This window comes from Pinus tabuliformis, chromosome 8, assembly GCF_031772625.1.
Source record: "Pinus tabuliformis cultivar Carrire ecotype Pingquan chromosome 8, CPIR1, whole genome shotgun sequence".
Taxonomy (NCBI): Eukaryota; Viridiplantae; Streptophyta; class Pinopsida; order Pinales; family Pinaceae; genus Pinus; species Pinus tabuliformis.
The window spans coordinates 921801879-921812977 of NC_142294.1; positions in this window are offsets into that span (position 1 = coordinate 921801879).

Here is an 11099-nt window from a genome sequence, read left to right on the forward strand (position 1 = left end):
TCTCCAATACCTTGATCTACTTCACTTTTATATCATCATACCATCATCTCATGAATTCCAAAAGTTTGGAATTCTTGATGAAACACTTGCTTTTCCTCATGATCGGTGAACCTTTCAATGAAGATTCCATCATATAATCTTGAGGATCTAAAGTATCCTTATCAGCCGATGTTTCCTTTTGAGAGATGTATGATGAACCTTGTATTAGATGACCTTGCAACTTATGTTCCCAATGAGATTCCCAAGAGATATATCCTTGACTTCTAAACCATCTTTCATGCTTCTTTATGATGATGTCCCAAGTTATTGATTTCAATTCTTCTATGATTCCTTGATGCATCCCAATTAGTGAATTGTGATAGACATATCTTACCACAAAAGACTTAGGAACTTGAGAAGAACTTAGGTGTGGAAGATTATCTCATTAATAGAGATCTCTTACTTCCTCTTTCTTGGACTTCTTCTTTTCATCTTCCTCTACTTCTTTGGTGATATGGGCTTCTTCTCTTCCTATTTTGTTGTCCTTGACCTTAGGACAATCTCTTTTGTAGTGCCCATATTCCTGACGCCCATAGCATTGAATATTAGACATGTCCCTTTTATTTTTCCAAGAACCAAACTTTCCAAATTTTCCTTTTCTTCTTGTCATTGTAGCATAAGCTTGACTTTGCTCACCTACTCCCACATCAGATTTGGCCTTTAGTCTATATTCTTCAATCTTTCATAGTGATGATAGATCCTCGAATGGAGTAGCTTCTTTTCTCCCATAAATACTTGAAGTAAAGTTACCCCACTCCGCTGGTAGTGCATTTAATACAACTGTAATCATTTCATTATATCCCAGATCTTGTAGTTGATCTTGGATCTCAGATATCCTCATAAAGTATGAGGTTATTCCATCTTCCCTAGACATCTTCAACTTGTAGATTTATTTCCTTAATGAGATGACTTCTCCAGCAGTGCTTATGGAATACAACTCTACCAGTTGTTTTTCATATATTTATTTTGAAGTTTTGAGTTTAGATACATATGGGGTGAGGGGATCCTTGATGGATACTATGAGAATCATTTGAGCCCTAACTTCCCCTTTCATATACTTGGCAATAGCTTGAGCATATTCCTTTCTTGGTTTAGTGATAGAACCTTTGACATGTTCCATAACCTCATTTTCAATGAGATTTAGATCTATCCTTTTCTTCCATGCAAGATAGTTTAAAGCCCCAACCAATTTGTTGCTTTCCTTACAAAAAGACATTTTGACAAATTCATATGTGGACATAATTATACTTGATAGGATGCTCCTTCTTCTTTTTGCTTCCTTGATGTTGATGATGATATAGAGAATAGAAAACTTCTCCTTAATGAAGGTAGTTTTCTTCAAGAATGATCCTTGATCCCACAAAGAGTGAGATGGCACCACCTTTTGATCCAACTTCCTTTATATGAATCTTATTCAAAACACTTAAACTTGAGTAGATGTAGGGTTTTGGCCTCTCCCTCTTGATGATGATCCCAATGCTTCTTTGTAGACTTCTTTGATCTAGGGTTATGATGCTTCCTCTGACTTCAAGATTATCTTCACTTTAATGCCTTCCTTGAGATTTTATCCTTGAGTGTCCCTTGATGCCCTTCATTAACTTAGTTACCTTAGCTTTGATACCATGTTGAGAAATCTAGGGAATAGCAAATATGTGATTTCTCTCCTATTAGTAATTGCTTGTGAGTGCTTTTTACTTCTTTAGATTAGGAACTTCTTTTACTTAGGTTATTAGTGTTCTTGTTCATCAAACAGCTAACAATGCATAAACCATAAAGAGACAAGAGACACCAAATATAGGCTATCATCCAGGGCCAAAACCTCTCACCCTTTGAGAGGAAAACCCAAACAAGTTCTTCTTATAGAGACCTCAATTGACGAATACCAAGACCAAGACCCTTGAACTACTTTCCACTCCAAGACCAAACCACAAAGCTCCTTCTTCCTTCAATAAAAGTCAAATTTCGTCCTCCTTTACTGTCGCCTTCCATATCTCAGCTTCCTCTTCCCTGTTTCAAATCTGCAACTTCTTTGCTTCCTTAAGAAATCCTAGCATGTATGAAGTGTCACCTTTGAGCCCTTGATTCCCTTCGCTTTAAGTGGAGAATTCTTGCTTGACAACTTAGCTTATTATCACCCTTGTTCTTTACCAAAATACTCTCCTTATAGTGACTGTGATATTTCGGCCTTTCTTCCTACAATAGACAGCAGAGATCTCTTGCACATGTGGAGGTTTACAGCCCTTAAAACAGACCCAAAAATTAACCTAATGACTTCGCTCTTCCTTTTCTTCACTTCCCTGGTAGGGAGGCTTCTTCCTTGACCTTTTTCGCACCTTTTGATTTCAGACTTGCTTCACTGAAATTGTTGCTCTAAAATAAGGCCAAGCTACCCTATTTATAGTTGTTTCCCAACATAATGAGCTGACATGAGTGCATGTGAGCTGACATGTCCTTTGGAGAGTTTACATTATTCCCTTTTGAAGCTGACTTGAGGAGGAGACATTACTTGTTCTTGGAGGGCTATTTATACTTATCTAATGACTCATACAAAATGTAATATGCCCAAGAAGGGTCCTTCATACATGAAATTGACTTAGTTTGACTTTATGACGGATTCTAAGGACTCAAAATGGGAGTCACGCTAAAAAAAATTCTTGCTCATGAAACCCATGAGACTGGCATTTCAATAATAATTTTATTTTTCTTATTTTCATCAATTACATAAGATCACAATTACACATGTCATTATGAAGACCAAACCTAGTTACCTTTCAACAAATCTATCAATGGCATACAATAGGATTTCATGGTTATATATCAAATTATTACTCATTCTCGTTGATTTCTCACACAAGCATGTCCCCAATCCCCGCTTATTTATTCTCGTCTTTGATGGATTACACTAGTATAAGGTAAATTACAAATAAATAGTTTAAAAGGGTATAAGGATGGGAATACCACACATTTTTACCCATCTTCTCTTTCTAGATGATGTGTTAGTGTTCTTCTTCATCAAACAACTACCAATGCATAAACCATAAAGAGCAAGAGACACAAAATATAAGCTATCAGCTAGGGCCAAAATCTCTCACCCTTTGAGAGGAAAACCCAAACAAATTCTTCTTCTTATAGAGACTTCAATTGACGAATACCAAGACCAAGACCCTTGAACTACTTTCCACTCCAAGACCAAACCACAAAGCTTCTTCTTCGTTCAATAAAAGTCAACTTTCGTCCTCCTTTACTGTCACCTTCCAGATCTCAGCTTCCTCTTCTCAATTTCAGATCTGCAACTTCTTCGCTTCCTTAATAAATCCTACCATGTGTGAAGTGTCACCTTTGAGCCCTTGATTCCCTTCGCTTTAAGTGGAGATTTCTTGCTTGACAACTTGGCTTGCTATCGCCCTTGTTCTTTACCAAAATACTCTCCTTATAGTGACTGTGATATTTCAGCCTTTCTTCCTGCAATAGATAGCAAAGATCTCTCGCACGTGTGGAGGTTTACATCCCTTAAAACAGACCCAAAAATGACCTTAATGACTTCGCTCTTCCTTTTATTCACTTCGCTGGTAAGGAGGCTTCTTCCTTGACCTTTTTCGCACCTTTTGATTTCAAACTTGCTTCACTGAAATTGTTGCTCTGAAATAAGGTTGAGCTGCCCTATTTATAGTTGTTTCCCAATATAATGAGCTGACATGAGTGCATGTGAGCCGACATGTCCTTTGTAGAGTAACATTATTCCCTTTGGAAGCCAACTAGAGGAGGAGACGTTTCTTGGTCCTGGAGGGCTATTTATGCTTATCTAATGACTCATACAAAATGTAATATACCCAATAAGGGCCCTTCATACATGACATTGACTCAATTTGACTTTATGACGAATCCTAAAGACTCACAATGGGAGTCACACTAAAAATAAATTTTCTTGCTCATGAAACCCATGAGACTAGCATTTCAATAATAATTTTATTTTTCTTCTTTTCATCAATTACATAAAATCACAATTACACATGTCATTATGAAGAACGAACCTAGTTACTTTTCAACAAATCTATCAATGGCATACAATATGATTTCATGGTTATATATCGAATTATTACTCATTCTCGTTGATTTCTCACACAAGCATGTCCCCAATCCCCTCTTATGTATTCTCATCTTTGAAGGATTACACTAGTATAAGATAAATTCCAAATAAAGGGAGATTTTAAAAGGTATAAGGATGGGAATACCACACATTTTTACCCATCTTCTCTTTCTAGATGATGTGTTATTATTCAAGAATGGCTCCACCGCAAATACCCTAAAGTTCAATGAAATATTGGAAGTTACATACAAAAGTTATAGCTTCTATGAAGATAAATAAGTAGAATTCATCATTGATCTTGAATAGGATAGTTGAGTGCCATATTGGTGTCCTCAAAACCAAACTACAATTCCAAGAAATCCCCTTTCAAAAATGAACCAAGTACGGGCTCAATCTAAAGGTAAATGAATGTGAGTTTATGATTGAGTTTGAATTTATAATAAAAAAAGGAGGATAGAGCATTGATGCAACAATCATTGTTGTTGGGAGGACACTTAACACGCATTAAGTTAGTACTTGAGACAACCCTATTTTACTGGTATTCAATTACACATATCATCAATTAGTTGATGAAAAAATTCAAAACCCTATAAATTAGGAGGTTGGGTTTCAAGAATACATAGTGTTTAAATCAAGCTCTAATAACAAAAAGTTTGTACAAATTAGCCAAGGGGGAAGGTCTCATGCATGATATAATGCAAGCGAAGTATATTGAGTCATCGTTTTTTGAAGATGGATAAGAAAGGAGTCCAAAAGTTACAAAAACTAGTCCATTGTGTAGAAAGCTTCAATAAAATAAGAACACGCTCTCGCAAACTCTATATCGAAACAGGGCATTGGACAGTTTCTAGGAATATGGGTCAACATAAGTTGTTATTTTTGTGACACTAAGAGGGTTGAAGATGGAAAGCACTCCTATAATGTCCTCTATACATCCACATTAGAAAACATTTTTATTTGGATATCAACCAAACTAACCTCTTAACTCCTCAAAAATATGGTGATTTAGGAATGATTTAGTGCAAAATAGAATTTTAAAGAAAACCAAATAATGTCCTTATATTTCTCAAGGTTTGATGGACCAAATTTAGTCTTAGTGAACATTCTTAGTTGGAATGGAGGATTGCAAACAATGAGAAGGCTCGCGTGGCGAATATCTTACATAGCATCTTACCATCCACAATCCTCCATTATGAATGAACTTCAAGCTTTCTCAAGTCCTTTGAGAACACCCTTTTAAAATGAATATACATATGGGTTCAATCTAAAGGTAAATGAGGATAAACCCAATCTAAAGGTAAATTGGTGCAACAAATCATTATTACTAAAAGGACATTTGACACATGTTAAGTAAATATTTGAGGCAACCCCAAATCGTTGTGTTTTCTGCTGTGTCTCTGTTGAAGAAGGTAGTAGTGCAGCGAATGTGTTGCGCTTCAACACGGTCAACACTTTGATCATGAATTTTGTATCTAAACTTTATGTAATTTTATTTTATGGTCATGGTAATGTCTTGAGGTGTTTGGGAGGTTCGAAACTCATTTTTATGCATGTATTTAATGTAATTTGGTCAAGAAAATTCTTTATCAAAACAATTCCCTAGTTTTTAGAGAGTAGTTCCACATTCACTGCTAAAGGAAGAAACTTAATATTTTTAAGGGAATTCAGTTCCTAAAGGAACTAGTTGATTTTTTTTCTATATATGATGTAATTTTGATTAAGAAAAGGGTTGGTTAGGGTTAGAGAAAGAAGACATTGTGCATTTTATATCTTCATTAAAGTTTCAGTGAATGAAGGATTAAGTCGACTTTTATAGTGATTCATGTGTCAATTTCTTATGGTGATGTTTTGCCCTGTGTATGTGAACTTCTATTGTTATAATGATGCTTGATTTTTTATGTCTTCATGTTTAGTTATGCAAGGATTTATTTCATAATTCATTGTTAAAGTGCTCTACTATAGCTTACTGAACATTTAATGTTTTTCTTCCATTGTAACATCTAGAATTCATCCTTAGTTAGATCATTTAAATGTTATTATTTCCACTACTCCTCTACTTACCATTTCTACAACGAAATTCGATAAAAAAAACACCATAAGGATTGCCTATCTTGCCCCTGTCTAAGGTTTCCTCAATTTCCCCATCATATCACTAAAAATCATTAACTCCATATGACTGTATACCCAATGGATTTTCCCTCTTCCCTACCTTCAAACTGTTTAACCTATTCCTCTTTGATCTTAATACCTAGCTTAAGACCTAAGTGACTGAAAATTCATATAGAGAGAGGCCTCTCTGAAGCTAGAAGGGATAGATTCTAGTGGTTTGTGGTTACCTTTGGGTTCCTCTCCTCAGCCTGGAGGAATCATGAAGTGCTAATAGGTCGTAGGCCCCAGAGTTATAGTGGTAGTGGCTCGAATAAACCCCATGTCACACAAGTACAAGACTAACCCAATTGCCAATTCTTCTAGTTACAAAAAAAAAAAAAAACATTGCACAAACTTAAAAAATAATTAAAATATGTGAGATATCATGTGTAATTTATTCTTAAGAAAGGATATATAGTTAATTGTGTTAATACAATTTGATAAGAGAAGGCTTAATGGTTAAGAACATATCTTTCCTCATAAGAGATTACAAGTTCAAATTTAAATGAGGATAGGGCATGTACACCTTCGTAGACTTTAGCAATCAAATCACCACATGGTGGGGTCTCTTGTCCCACAGATAAGGGGGTCTCATAAGGGTTTTGAATTATTTCATCATTTAATCCATCCCATTAGCTTATTGCTCTAGGGATCCAAACAAATATAAGGCAAAAAGGTTTCAACTTCCAATCATAAGGGAGGAAAGATTGAGACTCAATGGGATGGATTAAATGATGAAATAATTCAAAACCCTTGAAATGAGGAGGTTGGGTTCCAAGAATACTTAGTGCTTGGGTCAAGATTTGGCAATGAAAAGTTCATGGAGGTTATTCGGGGGGGGTGTCTCATGCATGATATTATGCAAGTGAAGTAAGTAGTTCAAAAGTCATAAAAACTACTCCATTGTGTGCAAAAGATTAATAAAATAAGAACAAACTCTCACAAGCTCCATACTGATATAGGGTGTTGGACAATTCTTAAAATACCATGGGTCAAAATAATTTGTCATCTTTGTAACTCTAAGAGGGCTGAAGATGAAAAGCACTCTCTTAGAATGTCCTATGTACACCCACATCAAATCACAATTCAAAATATTTGTTGCAATATCAACCTTCATAACCTATTTTTTGGTAACTAGTGGAATCGACCACTGGGGCAGTCTCGTACTAACACGACACTAGATTGATTCCATCTGCTACCACTATAACAACTAGGTGCACACACGCCTCTCCCTAACATGGAAATTGATTAATTGATGGGATCAAAGCAAAGACGTCACAATATTTTACATAACATGTTTACATGCTTTGCCAAGTAGGCTACCCCCTAGGGGTTACCTTCCTAACCTCTTAACTGATCATTACTATAGTGATTTAGGAATATGCTTTTGGAAAAGCTTTTCAAGTGTGCATAAATAGCATTCTAAAGATAACCAAATAATGTCCTTACCTTTCTCAAGGTCTAATAGACCAAATTTGGTCTTAGGGGATGTTAACCACCATCATCATCATAATACTTTTGGAATGGAGGATTGCAAACAATGAGAAGGTTTGGCTAAGGAATGACTTACATACCCTCTTATAATGTGTAACATTGATGATCAACCCTTGTTCATGGCAACTTGGGAAAAACATGGAAGTCAATTAAGGATATTTAATTGGCAAGGGCATTGGTTGCAAGATGGAATGAGTATACAAAGACACTTATTAATATTCCCATCACTCAAGTTAGGAGATGGATTATTCTAATCAAAGAATACATCAATAGGAGTTAATGTTGAAAATTTAGAGTAAGCTTCATTGTTTAGTGTGGTTGTAAGGATAGAAAAGGAGTGGTGGTGGCACATCCTCTAGAAGATAGAAGGCACTATGAAAGCAAAAATATTCCTCTAGCTAGCTTTTTCAAATAAAGTGCTAACTTAGGATTTTCTTCAAAAGAGGATTAAAAGATAAACAATCAACATTTGTATGCCATGCCAAGAATACAATGAAATAGGAGTGGTGGTGGCACATCCTCTAGAAGAAAGAAGGCACTATGAAGGCAAAAATATTCCTCTAGCTAGCTTTTTCAAATAAAGTGCTAACTTAGGCACTATGAAGGCAAAAATATTCCTCTAGCTAGCTTTTTCAAATAAAGTGCTAACTTAGGCACTATGAAGGCATTCCTCTAGCTAGCTTTTTCAAATAAAGTGCTAACTTAGGATTTTCTTCAAAGGAGGATTAAAAAACAATCAACATTTGTATGCCATGCGAAGAATACAAAGAAATTTTCGATCATTTATTTGTGGGATGCCAATTTTCAAAAGATGTTTGAGCAACTTCGTTAATTCAATCAACATTTGTATGCCATGCGAAGAATACAAAGAAATTTTCGATCATTTATTTGAGGGATGCCAGTTTTCAAAAGATGTTTGGGCAACTTCGTTAATTCTGTTAGATGGTGTGGTTAGGGGATAGGAAATTCTTTAGTTAAAATATTCAAATTTGTGTACGAGGATAAGTAGGCATGGGGATTTAGATATTTTCCCATAGATCTTAGTTGGATAATTTGGAGGTCAAAAATTGCTTTTTTTCCAAAATGTATTTTCTCTAGAGCAAATCTTCTATACTCAAATTCTACTTCGAGGTGTACAATATTCTATGGATAGGCAAAGGCTGAAAGTTGATCCTCTAATAATCAATGATCCATGCCCTTGGGCATTTTTTAATGGTGCTTCTGCAGAGAATCCAGGTAAGTGTGTTGCAGGGGTTGTCTTTACTGAAGTTAATCTCATTTTATCTATTGTATCTCTTTCTCATTGGGAACTGGTGAAGGCTCCAACCACTGGGCCAAGCTTAGAGTATTGACAGCACTCCTGAGATTAGCCATTAAGAAGAACTGGTATACGGGAACTCCAAGGTATCAATGAATCGGCTCAATGGAAAATATTCAATACAGAATTTGCATCTTCAAGCAGCGATCTCTCTGATTTCATTACTCTTATATACGGAAATACAACTAAAAGCAGATTCCTTATCTAGAGGGGGAGGTAGAATTGATGAAGCTAATGGAAGTCATCAAAGATGCTATAACTCAGTCCTCTCTTTCCTCCTTAAAATCTTTTAGTTTTCTGTTTGATGATATTCAAGAGTAGAAGGTGGGTGGTTTTTCTGTTCCAGAATCCAGTATGGCTTTCTGCGGAGCCTGCATTGTGTTGCCAGCATGCCTATATATCGAAGTTGTTAGGTTCTAGGAATGGAGTTGATTTTGTTATTGTTAAGAACAATGTGGGTTTTGATCTCATTAGTCAAGGGTTTGTGGTATACAGTTCTAATTTGTGCCACGGCACAAGCACTGAATCTAATGTATTGATTATATTATGTGATACATTATGTTTTTTTCCTTGAAAAAAAAGTTAGACTCCTATATAAAATTAACTAATTAAAATATGTTATTCAAAATTCACCAATGAAGATCAACATTCAACAGATCTTGACCTCTTAAAATGTACATGCTTAAATGAATGAATTATCAGTTATTCAAACCGAAGCTCTATTAACTAATATTTTAAAAAAAACTATAATGATATACTCAAAAATATTAACATAAAAACTGAAATGACTATTTTCAACTCTAAAACTCAAAACGAATTCAGAATGAAATTTTATATGTTACATAAAGATGGTAAATTGGTAAAATAAAATAAAATGAACCATCAGATAAATTTGAATTTTTTAAAACTAATCCATTAAAATTTTGTAGAAAAAATTGGCGATTAAATATCAAAAAGCGACGACCTGCGATTTCAAGCTCCGATTCAAGTTCAAGAAATCATATGTTTCTGAGAAGTTTGAGGACCTTGATATTTTTGAAAACCTAAACAATACATAAACATAAATAATACATTATAGGTCAATAATGTCCTGGACCCTGGTGGTGAAATGGGAGTATTCATACCCCACCAAGGTTCAAATCCAACCATAATGGGTGGCCTCATGGATGTAATTGAAGCCTTTATGCCACTAAAGCCCAAGTGCAGTCCTGGGAAAATTTGGCCTTCTCAATCAAAAAGCCCTTCGAGAGTTTTGTAAGCCTTAGAAGAATAGATACCCCGCACCCACAATGTCTTAAAGAGGGATCTTTTGAAAGTGTTGTAGGACGGCTATATTTCACTGTAATACACATCAAATGGAGAAGAGCATGTTTACACAATGATGATTAGAAGCATCCTGTCAAAAGAATTTATGCACTGCATAGCCTCAGAGATTTTTGTTTTTTTTTTCCACACACTGTTTTTTCTTGCAATCTATTTTTTTTTGTAAAAGAAGGTTTCGGGGGTATATCAAAGGATTAACCAACCCTTTTTTCGGTGGACGCTTCACCTTTTCAAAAAATGAAGAAAATTGAACTTCCCCCTTGAAAATTGGCAAGCCTGAGAGGAATTTTCGGCATAGTACAATCAATGCTTGGCCATAATATAGCTGTTATTTTCATACTCTTCAGAAATGACAATAATGTCCTGGTGGTGAAGTGGGGGTATTCATACCCCACCAAGGTTCAAATCCAGCCATAATGGGTGGGGCCTCATGGATGTAATTGAAGCCTTTATGCCACTAAAGCCCAAGTGCAGTCCTGGGCAAATTTGGCAGAAAAAACACCCCTCACTGAGAGGCCTTCTCAATCAAAGGTCTTTCGAGAGTTTTGTAAGCCTTAGAAGAATAGATACCCTGCACCCACAATGTCTTAGAGAGATCTTTTGAAAGTGTTGTATGAAAGCTATATTTCACTGTAATACACGCCAAATGGAGAAGAGCATGTTTGCACAATGATGATTGGAAGATCCTGT